At 35.0% G+C, this 13,053-nt stretch overlaps 1 long non-coding RNA gene across 2 annotated transcripts in view; it reads right to left on the bottom strand.

The window, feature by feature from the left end:
* LOC131149114 (uncharacterized) overlaps positions 1–12,743 on the bottom strand; it is a 36,751-nt gene extending 24,008 nt beyond the window's left edge. For both annotated transcript variants that reach the window (XR_009135131.1, XR_009135130.1), the window contains exons 1-3: positions 12,605–12,743; positions 2,397–2,563; positions 2,061–2,156 (exon numbers count right to left, since the gene is read on the bottom strand). This is a non-coding gene — a long non-coding RNA (uncharacterized LOC131149114). The remainder of the gene's footprint in view (positions 1–2,060; positions 2,157–2,396; positions 2,564–12,604) is intronic.
* Between the last annotated feature and the right edge of the window lie 310 nt (positions 12,744–13,053).

Raw genomic sequence — 13,053 nt, 5'->3', positions numbered from 1 at the left:
GCAACAATTAGTTAAGCGAGGTTTGTTAAAGGGTGTAAAGGTGTGCAAACTTGAATTTTGTGAGCATTACATTCTGGAAAAATAGACTAGAGTGAAATTTGGCACTGCAATCCACCAAACTGAAGGAATTTTAGACTACATCTATACAGATGTATGGGGGCCCACAAAAACGGCTTCATTGGGTGGTATGCATTATTTTGTCACTTTTGTTGATGATTGTTTCGGAAGAGTTTGGGTGTATTCTATGAAGCATAAAAATGAAGTGTGTGATATTTTCCTTAAGTGGAAAAAATTAGTTGAAACTCAAGCAGGAAGAAAGATTAAACGGCTTAGATCAGATAATGGTGGTGAATACAGGAGTGACCCGTTTATAAAGGTATGTCAGGATGAATGTAACGCCCCAACCTGGGTCTGCCAGGGAGCACTGCGTTTCTCCTCCTCTACCTGGACTAGACAACCGAGGGGGGGGGGGAGCCTTATCAGCGTGTTTTCTCCTCACTCACACACTTCCTGCGAAAACTTTCCAAGTAGTCACCTATCCCAAGATTGTTCCAAGCCAAGCACGCTTAACTATGGAGTTCTTATGGGAAAGCTCCCGAAAAAAAAGGTGTACCTTGTTGATATGGGTAGTAACATCTAATCTTTTAAGTTTTCATCCATGGGGTATCACATTTTCCCCCACTTATAGAACATAACGTCCTCGTTGTGAACCCACATTTCCAAACCCAGGCGATATGAATCTTATCACACTTCCGGCTGGGTGTTGGCTCTGATACCATTTTCTGATCCTAAACAAACACATGCAAATGTTTAACCCACGAGATTACCTGAGGATAAGGGTGATTACCCACTCATACAAGTAGCACCCCTCTGCTATGATATTTAGGCAACCTAAAGGTCGTGGCTAAAGCATACCAAGGCACTCACCTTATTCAGTAAGACCCCAAGTGATAAATTGATCTCGTACTCACACCGTTCAACAATAGCTTACCGGAAAAGGCCCTAAGGATAGGGAAATCTACCCGCCCATACAAGTAAGTTCCCTATGCCCTAGTACGTTATGTGGCTACTGCCACATCTGTAACTACTAGTGCACTCACCTTACTCAGCAAGCCCTCAGGCGAAAGGTACGCCTCGCCCAATCATAACATGTCTACGTACATACATACTTCTAATATCATAATAAATCATTCTTTCTATCATTATTCAATGATACACATCTGTTCATATTCATGGATTAACATTGCATTGTATTTTACTTTAAGTGACTTTTTCCCATTTTACATTGTTCACATTTCACATTTCATTTCCATTCCATTTATTTCCCTTTTCATTTCATTTTCATTTCATACCTAGCATCTTTCAACTGTTTTACCCAGCATTTTTCAGCTGTCATACATTTACCCAGCCACTTTCAGCTGTTTCACATTTACCCAGCCACTTTCAGCTGTGACACATTTACCCAGCCAGCCACTTTCAGCTGTAACACGTTTACCCAACCACTTTCAGCTGTGACACATTTACCCAGCCACTTTCAGTTATTACACATTTACTCAGCCACTTTTAGCTATTTTACACATTTACCCAACCACTTTTAGCTGTTTTACCCAGCACATTTCAGCTGTTTACCTAGCATATTTTAGTTGTTTACATGGTTGCATTTAACATACACAAGCAACATTGTCCATATCATATTTTATTTTCATTGCTTTACTTATTTAGCCTGCATCTCATACATTTAACATATAATTTGTACAGATTCTCATGCCACACAATTTAATAGTAAAATTCATACATATTTCTCATAAAACAAGTCAACCCACATTTAACATTTATATGCTCAAAATACATTTCATTTCTTATTTAATTCATCTGAAAATTCTTTTCACTTTCATTCGTTCGCTTTCACATATACATAACTATATCGACAATTTTAGGCTCAGAAACATAAATTTCATGGCTGACATTTTAATAATTCACACCAAAACATACATATAATATAACATAAATTATTGCCTTTAATTTCATAAAATCTGATTTAATATATAATTTTTCCTTACCTGGTTTCTTGAACTACGCCAACAGGGACTCCGAAAAATACCTGCGGCCCTCACCCGGACCATGAATCAAAAATTCCTAACTCCAATAAATTATTCCTGAATAAAATATTTTTAAGTATTTCTTAGGACCATAATTCCTGAATAAATAAATATACCCTTAAATTTAGCCAAATTACCAAATTTTCCAAATCTCACTCTTGCTTTGGAGTAAGGTCTAGAAAACCCCAATTGAAAAATTACCTATGCTAAAATGACGACAACGACGATTAGGACCCGGTGGTGGTGCTTGATCGTCGATTTAACAGCAGATTTAACCAGAAATTGGGGAAAAATTACCTTTCCCCAAGAGCAGTGCTGAAGCCTTTCTCACGACAAATTTGCTCCAATAGAAATGTCGGTGGCGGAGTTAGGAATCCAACGGCACCTTTCGTTTCCCGATCGGTTGAGTATTCGTCGAGAAATGAGGCGAGAGAGAGAGGCGGAGACGGGGATCGCGAGAGAACCTGAGAGAGTTGCAGAGAGATATTAAGAGAGAGACGCTGAGAAGATGATTCATCTACTTTTTTTTTTCTTTTTTTTTTTTTAACCTTACTAACTTACTTAACATAACTTATATATATATATAAAACTTATACTTTAACTTTTATATATATATATATATATATATATATATATTAATCTTACATATATATAACATATATATATTTATTACATTTTTTTTTTTACTATTTTATTTATTTATTTAATTTAATAATATTTAATTAATTAATAATTATTTTTTTCATACTATTTATTTTTATTCGTTTATTTAATAAATTAATTTAATAGTGTTTAACCACTTAATTAATTAATAATTTTAATTAATTTTTATTTTTATTTTTATTTTTCGGGTTATTACATTCTTCCCTCCTTTAAGAAATTTCGTCCTCGAAATTCGTTACCTAATCTTTCATCTCCATAATTCTACGATTTACTATACCTTATACAATTCAATAAATATGTCTCCCAAATAAATTTTTGCATCATCCATAATTAAATAAAATCATCATCATTTTCAACATAAATTCATACCTACCCTCTTAGCTTTATCTGCCTCATTCAGGACCATCATATACGCACGTGCTCGTCCACCTCTACCTAGTGGTATCTGCTAATTTCCCTCGATACCATAATCTCTAAATTCAACTAACCTCACTATCGAGTTCAAATCCCAAGTTCGAATTTCTCTACTCGGAAACATCACCATCGATAGATTTACCATGATTTTCTAAAGTTAGCTACTTCTTTAGAAAAACACAGAAGACCATCAAGGGATTTCTACCCCAAACCTACGAAATACAACTCAGAATTCCTAACGGTATCTTAATCTACCCATTCCTATCCTTATCACAACTCAATCCTATACTCTGGTATAAATCATTCATAACCTAATACTCTAATATTTCCTTATCCAGACGATGTGAACCTAATCACACTTCCGGCTAGACATTTCTCTGATACCATCTGTAACGCCCCAAACCCTTTAACTCGGATCCGATGCATTATACTTGATAAAATCCTGATAATCCATAATTCATAATATATGCAGCGGAAAACATAACCATAATCTCCATATAACATAATACCAGAGTTTACTAATTCTAACTATCAACCATAATAAATTAATAATCCACCTGTATTCAAATATATACATGTCTCTAAAATATTATCCACTAATAACAGTATATTTCACAACCATCATATCTTATAAAACTTAAAACATAAAATATGCATATCAAAATTAACATAAAAATATACCATTTTCTCTTTCTATTTACCAAAAATGCTATAAAATCTCAAACTCTTTAAGCTCGATCTCGAGGAAATCCTAAAAAAGATAATTTCATATTCGGGTGAGACACATCTCAGTAAGGGAAGAAACAATATATTAAAGTAGTGTGTGACCAACATGAGTTTATATATGACCTATTATTTAATATTTGAAAATCGTTAACATAATTTTTGAAATCATTCCCTGAACCTAATCAAACACATGCAAATGTTTAACCCACGAGATTACCTGAGGATAGGGGTGATTATCCGCCCATACAAGTAGCACCCCTCTGCTATGATATTTAGGCAACCCAAAGGTCGCGGTTAAAGCATACCAGGGCACTCACCTTACTCAGTAAGTTTTCAAGTGATAAATTGATCTCGTACTCACACCGTTCAATAATAGCTTACCGGAAAAGGCCGGAAGAATAGGGAAATCGACCCGCCCATACAAGTAGGTTCCCTCTACCCTAGTACGTTATGCGGCTACTGCCACATTTGTAACTACTAGTGCACTCGCCTTACTCAACAAGCACTTAGGCGAAAGGTACACCTCGCCCAATCATAACATGTTCTACGTACATACATACTTCTAATATCATAATACATCATTTTTTCTATCATTATTCAATCATAAACATCTGTTCATATTCATTACTTAACATTGCATTGCATTTCACTTTAAGTGACTCTTTTCCATTTTACATTGTTCACATTTCACATTTCATTTCCATTCCATTCATTTTCCTTTTCATTTCATACCCAGCATCTTTCAACTGTTTTACCCAGCATTTTTCAGCTGTCATACATTTACCCAACCACTTTCAACTGTTTCACATTTACCCAGCCACTTTCAGTTGTGACACATTTACCTAACCAGCCACATTCAGCTGTGACATGTTTACCCAGCCACTTTCAGCTATGACACATTCACCCAGCCACTTTCAGCTGTGACACTTTTACCCAACCACTTTCAGCTGTGACACATTTAACCAGCCACTTTCAGCTATTACACATTTACCCAACCACTTTTAGCTGTTTTACACATTTACCCAACCACTTTTAACTGTTTTACCCAGCATATTTCAGCTGTTTACATGGTTGCATTTAATATACACGGGCAACATTGTCCATATCATATTTTATTTTCATTTCTTTACTTATTTAGCCTTCATCTCATACATTTAACATATAATTTGTACAGATTCTCATGCCATACAATTTAATAGTAAAATTTATACATATTTCTCATAAAACAAGTCAACCCACATTTAACATTTATATGCTCAAAATACATTTCATTTCTTATTTAATTCATCTGAAAATTCTTTTCACTTTCATTCGTTCGTTTTCACATATACATAACTATATCGACAATTTTAGGCTCAGAAAACATAAATTTCATGGCTGGCATTTTAATAATTCACACCAAAATATACATATAATATAACATAGATTATTGCGTTTAATTTCATAAAATCTGATTTAATATATAATTTCCCCTCACCTAGTTTCTTGAACTACGCCAACAGGGACTCCGAAAAATACCTACGGTACTCACCCGGACCCTGAATCAAAAATTCCTAACTCCAATAAATTATTCCTGAATAAAATATTATTTAAATATTTCTTAGGGTCATAATTTCTGAATAAATAAATATACTCTTAAATTTAGCCAAATTGTCAAATTTCTCAAATCTCACTCTCGCTTTGGAGTAGGGCCTAGAAAACCCCAATTGAAAAATTATCTATGCTAAAATGACAACAACGACGATTAGGACCCGGTGGTGGTGCCTGATCGTCGATTTAACAGCAGATTTAATCAGAAATTGAGAAATTGGGAAAAAATTACCTTTCCCCAGGAGCAGTGTTTAAGCCGTTCCCACAACAAATCTGCTTCAGTAGAAATGTCGGTGGCGGAGTTAAGAATCCAACGACACCTTCCATTTCTCAATCGGTTGAGTATTCGTCGAGAAATGAGGGGAGAGAGAGAGAGGCGGAGACGAAGACAGCGAGAGAACCTGAGAGAGTTGCAGAGAGAGATTGAGAGAGACACGCTGAGAAGATGATTCATCTTTTTTCTTTTTTTCTTTTTTTTTTCTTTTTTTTAACCTTACTAACTTACTTAACATAACTTATATATATATATATATATATATATATATATATATATATATTAAGCTTACATATATATTACATATATATATTTATTCAATTTTTTTTTTTTACTATTTTATTTATTTATTTAATTTAATAATATTTAATTAATTAATAATTATTTTTTTTCATACTATTTATTTTTATTCATGTATTTAATAAATTAATTTAATAGTGTTTAACCACTTAATTAATTAATAATTTTAATTAATTATTATTTTTATTTTTATTTTTTTCGGGTTATTACATTCTTCCCTCCTTTAAGAAATTTTGTCCTCGAAATTCGTCACCTAATCTTTCATCTCCATAATTTTACAATTTACTATACCTTATACCATTCAATAAATATGTCTCCCAAATAAATTTTTGCATCATCCATAATTAAATAAAATCATCATCATCTTCAACATAAATTTATACCTGCCCTCTTAGCATCTGCCTCATTCAGGACCATTGTATACCCACGTGCTCGTCCACCTCTACCTAGTGGTATCTGCTGATTTCCCTCGATACCATAATCTCTAAATTCAACTAACCTCACTATCGAGTTCAAATCCCAAGTTCGAAACATCACTATCGATAGATTTACCATGATTTTCTAAAGCTAGCTACTTCTTTAGAAAAACACAGAAGACCATCAAAGGATTTCTGCCCCCAAACTTACGAAACACAACTCAGAATTCCTAATAGTATCTTAACCTACCCATTCCTATCCTTATCACTTAATCCTATACTCTAGTATAAATCATTCATAACCTAATACTCTAATATTTCCTTATCCAGGCGATGTGAATCTAATCACACTTCCGGCTAGACATTTCTCTGATACCATCTGTAACGCCCGAAACCCTTTAACCCAGGTCCGGCGCATTATACTTGATAAAATCCTGATAATCCATAATCCATAATATACGCAGCGGAAAACATAACCATAATCTCCATATAACATAATACCAGAGTTTACTAATTCTAACTACCAACCATAATAAATTAATAATCCACCTATATTCAAATATATACATGTCTCCAAAACTTTATCCACTAATACCAGTATGTTTCACAACCATCATATCTTATAAAACTTAAAACATAAAATATGTATATCAAAATTAATATAAAAATATACCATTTTCTCTTTCTATTTACCAAAAATGCTATAAAATCTCAAGTTCCTTAAGCTCGATCTCGAGGAAATCCTAAAAAAGATAATTTCATATTCGGGTGAGATACATCTCAGTAAGGGAAGAAACAATATATTAAAACAGTGTGTGGCCAATATGAGTTTATATATGACATATTATTTAATATTTGAAAATCGTTAACATAATTTTTGAAATCATTCCCTGAACCTAATCAAACACATGCAAATGTTTAACCTACGAGATTACCTAAGGATAGGGGTGATTACCTGCCCATACAAGTAGCACCCCTCTGCTATGATATTTAAGCAACCCAAAGGTCGCGGCTAAAGCATATCAGCGCACTCACCTTACTCAGTAAGCCTTCAAATGATACATTGATCTCGTACTCACATCATTCAACAATAGCTTATCGGCAAAGGCCCTAAGGATAGGGAAATCCACCCGCCCATACAAGTAGGTTCCCTCTGCACTCGTACGTTATGCGGCTACTGCCACATCTCAACTAAGCCTAACCAAGTCTACAAGATGTAGTAACTTAGTTAGCTCTAATACCAAGTTGTTATGCCCCGAACCCTGAAATTGGACTTAGGGGTGAAAATGTAACCTAACCTGCCCCTGTATCATACAAATCATCACAGATACAGTACAAAGGATGAGGGTCCAACCCCGTGGGGTTCCCAGGTACCCCAAACACATCCAAAACACAATCACGTATGCAACAGAAAAAGGTCATCTATATACACATATGCAGTACCATACCAGAGTCTAAACAAGAGCAGAACATGACTCTATCAAAACGTACAAACGGGTACCCAAATACACCTCAAGATGGAAACCCACCCAAAAATACAATCCTAACACTTACCCAGCGCTAAACGCAGTACACCGGCCAATATGCTCCCTACACCAAGACGCTAGTTTCGGTTACCCGAACTACTTATAAAAATGTACGTACAGCAAGGGCGAGACACCTCTTAGTAAGGAAGAATACAGGTGGTCAGCAAGCCCTTAGTAAGTATGTACAAGTGCACTCGCCTTACTCAGTAATCCCTCAGGCAAAAGGTATGCCTCGCCCAATCATAACATGTTCTACGTACATACATACTTCTAATATCATAATACATCATTCTTTCTATCATTATTCAATCATACACATCTGTTCATATTCAGTATATTAGATGGTCGACCGTCAAGGAGTTAGTAAGCTGTTGGTAAAAATAAACCAAGGGGCGGTCGGACTATAAAGATGCTCGACTTTGTCTACACGAACACGGCACTGTCAGAGGCAATCAGTGCACAACTCATGCCACGAGGTAAACAAGAAAATTGTCATATCAAGCTGGGGGTGTTCTAATAATCATATGCATGATTTAAATACTTGATGTGCTAATAAATGTTATATGATACAGTATTATAAACAAATGTTTCAAATGTATGAGTTTGTATGAAAATGTGCATATATGCAGTCACACACTGTTGTAACACTTTCTTCCTTACTAAGAGGTGTCTCACCCTATTATACAACCTTTATTTTTAGGTCCATCAATACGTTGGTCCTAGTAGCTAAAGGGACTGGGGAGATTATTTTTGGTTTAGCTTACGTAAGCATTTGAATCCTGTATTAAACTTAGATGAAGTTCCTTTTTGGAGGATTGTAATAACAAGATTTATTCTATGTCTGAATTCATGTAATTATGGATGTATTAGTAAACTCTAGTATAAGACTAATAGAAATCCCAATGAATGTTTATGTTTTTCCGTAACATTTACATTGAAGTTATGAATGGTTTACACCCATAGGTCCCTGTTTAGGGTGGGTTGTCTATGTATCTCGAACAAGTACAAGTATTTTGTTTGAGTGAGTGATGCCTGGGTCCGTATAAAGGACCGCACCGTTACATGGGAGCTAGCCCAATTGCCTAAGGATAAGAAAGCAATTGGTTGCAAATGGGTTTATGTAAAGAAATAAGGATTTCCAGATGCAAATAATGTTCGCTTCAAAGGTAGATTGGTAGTTAAGGGCTACACACAAAAGGAAGGCATCGATTATAATGAGGTATTTTCTCCAATTGTTAAACATTCTTCCATTCAAATTTTGTTGGCTTTGGTGACACAATTTGATCTTGAACTAGTTGAACTCGATGTAAAAACTACATTTTTACTTGGTGATTTGTAAGAGGAAATCTATATGACTCAGCCAAATGGATTTCAGGTTGCTGGAAAAAAAAATTAGGTATGTAAACTGGGTAAATCGTTGTATGGTTTAAAACAGTCTCCAAGACAGTGGTACAAACGATTTCATCAATTTATGATGGGTCAAAAGTACATCAGAAATAAACATGATCATTGTGTTTATTTTTGCAGACTACAAAATGGATCTTTTATATATTTACTCTTGTATGTTGATGATATGTTGATAGCTTCAAAGAATAGGGAAGAAATCAACAAGATGAAAATTCATTTAAATCAAGAGTATGAGATGAAAGATCTTGGTGAAGCAAAGAAGATACTTGACATGGAGATTCGTAGAGACAGAATGAGAGGAAGAGTTAGTTTGTCTCAGGAATAGTATTTGAAGAATGTAGTATAGAGTTTTGGCATGTCTAAGCAGTCAAAACCAGTAAGCACTCCTCTTGCTCCTCATTTCAAACTTAGTGCGGCTTTATCTCCTAAATAAGATGAGGAACGTAAGTATATGTCACAAGTTCCTCATGCAAGTGTTGTTGGTAGTCTGATGTACGCAATGGTTTGTACTAGACCTAATATTTCACAAGTTGTTAGTATGGTGAGCAGACATATGCATGATCTAGGTAAAGGATATTGGCAAGCTATGAAATGGATTTTGAGATATATTATGAATACGATTGATGTTGGTATAGTATTTAAGAAAAATAATACTATTGATCAATGTGTTGTTGGATATGTGGATTCTGATTTTGTAGGTGAGTTGGATAAACGCCGATCAACTACTGGATATGTTTTTACATTTGCTAATGGTCCAATGAGTTGGAGGTCTACCTTACAGTCTACCATTGCCTTGTCTACAACAGAAGCAAAGTACATGATAGCTTTAGAGGCTATTAAGGAAGCTATTTGGTTGCAGGGTTTACTTGAAAATTTGGGAGTTGTTCAAAAGTACATTGTTGTGTTCTATGACAGCCAAAATGCTATTCATTTGGCAAAGAACCAAGTCTACCATGCACGAACGAAGCACATCGACGTTTGGTTTCATTTTATACGGGATATTATTGATGGAGGCAAGATACTTCTTCAGAAGATTGCTACAACTGAAAATCCCGCAGATATGTTAACCAAGATTGTGACAACAATCAAGTTCAAACATTGTTTGAACTTGATCAATATCCTACAAGTTTGAATATTTTTTGGAAGGCGCCGATGATGTGAAATTCTAGAAAATGTTAGTAACTGGAAAATTTGTTGAAGTTATCGTCAATGTGGAGATTTTTTTTTTTTTTGTCCCACATTGGTAGAATAGTTCCACATTAGTATAAAAAGTTGTTTTGAATTTTTTGTATTATTTGTCCCACATTGGAGAGAAGTGTTTTTTGAACTTGAGGTTGAAGCTATATAAAGAACTCAACTCTTCATTTGTAAAACATACCTTAAAGTTGTACTTTGTCAAGAAGTAGTGAATTGATTGTCGGCGCCCGAGGACATAGGTAATTCTATACCGAACCTCGTTAATTTCTTGTCTTGTTCTTTTTACTATTTTATTATTAGTTTCTGCATTACTTTAATTTCTTATATATTCAATAGCAATAGTTGTAGTATTGGTGTTTAACACAAGTGGGGTGCCCGGCACAACAAGACATGTACCCAACATTCGGCTAAATTTGATATCTTCCGGAAAGCTTAATGATGAAGGGTTTGACAACCATTTTGGTGATGGAAAATGGAAGCTCACAAAGGGTAATTTGGTGGTGGCTAAAGGCAAGAAGATCGGTACACTCTATATGATGCAAGGTAAAATTGGTAATGGTATTGTGAATGCAATTGAGACTTACTCTTCCACTAATTTGTGGCATAAGCGGCTTGGGAACATGAGTGAAAAAAGAATACAGTTTTTGTTCAAAAAGAAGCTTCTACCTGGAATGAAAGGTACTTCTCTTAAAGCTTGTATTCATTGTTTGGTCGGTAAGCAACATAGAGCTCCTTTTCATACAAAGTTTATTACTAAAAAATCTAATGTTCTAGATTTGATACATTCCGATGTATGTGGTCCGTTAAAAGTTAAATCTCATGGTGGGCACTTTATTTTGTTACTTTTATTGATGATTGTTTATGAAAAGTTTGGGCTTACACTTCGAAGACTAAAGATCATGTTTTAGATGTGTTTAAGCATTTTCAGGTTAAAATTGAAAGGGAGACTGGAAAAAAGGTGAAATGTGTGCACTCGGATAATGGTGGAGAGTACATTGACCCATTTGATGTATATTGTTACAGCCAAGGCATTAGACATCAAAAGACCAAGAGAACTTATTAAAAGAATTATCTGGTCTTCTTTATCTACACTAATATCAATATTAGCAAGATCCAAAAGAATTTTATTAAACTCGTCTAAATGTTCATCAATAGATGTTCCAAGGTTCATTTTAAAGGTGTAGAGTCTGGTCTTCTTATGGAGTCTATTTTCTAGGGACTTTGTCATGTACAAACTTTTTAGCTTTAGCCAGACTCCAGCTCCCGTATCCTCATTGACAACTTCCCTGAGTACTTTGTCTCCTAGGGACAAGATAATGGCATTGTGTGCCTTCTAGAGGATTTCGGGCTTCACTTTGTCAGTGGAGGGTAAACCTGGTTTCCCCTCTTGTGGAATGGAAGCCCCCTTCTTATCTCCAAGAAGGGCCTCCTCAAGCCTTTGTTGTACCAAGATGGCCAGCACCTTGATCCTCCATAAACCAAAATCATTTTTTTCCAGTAAATTTTTTCAACTCAAACTTGGTGGTCCCCATCACAAAGTCAGACTCTAATACCACTTGTTGTGATATACCTAATTGAAACCCTGATTGTAGTTTCTTTTAAATTCAGATTTCAATATACAACTTCAAGAAAAAATTAATTTCCTTTCTTGTTTATAATTTCAGAAGAAATCAAACAATTTCAACCTGCTTTTAGTTTTATAAATCCCTTTCAGTTTTCAGAACACAAAAAAAAACTGAAACCTGCTTATTTGTGCCCAAGCTTGATCAAGAAATTGATTTAACCAAACAATCACAGCGCAATGCCCAAATCCAACAAGATAAATATAACATGCAAGATCAAAGCACAAGAAAACAATCACAAATGACACACGAATCTTACGTGGTTCGGCCTTAAAAGCCTACGTCTACGGCAGGAACCTCACCTTCGGAGATGCTTTATTAACAATGGTGGAAACAAATACAAATACACAGATCTACTTTATGGACTTACCGATCTCCTCCAAGAATTAGCCCAAGAAGCATCCCAAGAACCCTAACCCGACTCTCCACCAAGAGCTCTCGGCTTCCCCTCTTTTCTTTCCTGTCTCTCTCTTGAAATCCTCCCTATAATAATCTACAATCTGCTGTGTTGGCTGGCCGAAGTCTCTAGAACTAGAATTGCTGGTTGTATTTTATATATAAAATACAAAACACAAGAAAATTACACAAATGCCCTTAAATAAAACAGACTTGCAGTCATTGGATTTCTACTGCAATTGATAGTCCAGATTTGTCCAGCACAAGCTTGACACTCCAATAGTTTAGCATGTAATGTGCAATATAACGTTGGCAGGAAATGAGGAAGTCGTTATATTGTTTATTACGTGAAGTAAAACGTTGGCAGGAAATGAGGAGATCATTTTACTGTTTATTATGTAAATTTATGTAAATGAGACTCTT

This window comes from Malania oleifera, chromosome 2 (assembly GCF_029873635.1).
Source record: "Malania oleifera isolate guangnan ecotype guangnan chromosome 2, ASM2987363v1, whole genome shotgun sequence".
Classification (NCBI taxonomy): domain Eukaryota; kingdom Viridiplantae; phylum Streptophyta; class Magnoliopsida; order Santalales; family Ximeniaceae; genus Malania; species Malania oleifera.
The sequence above is the reverse complement of the archived record's forward strand: the minus strand, read 5'-3'. Positions and strand labels throughout refer to the sequence as shown.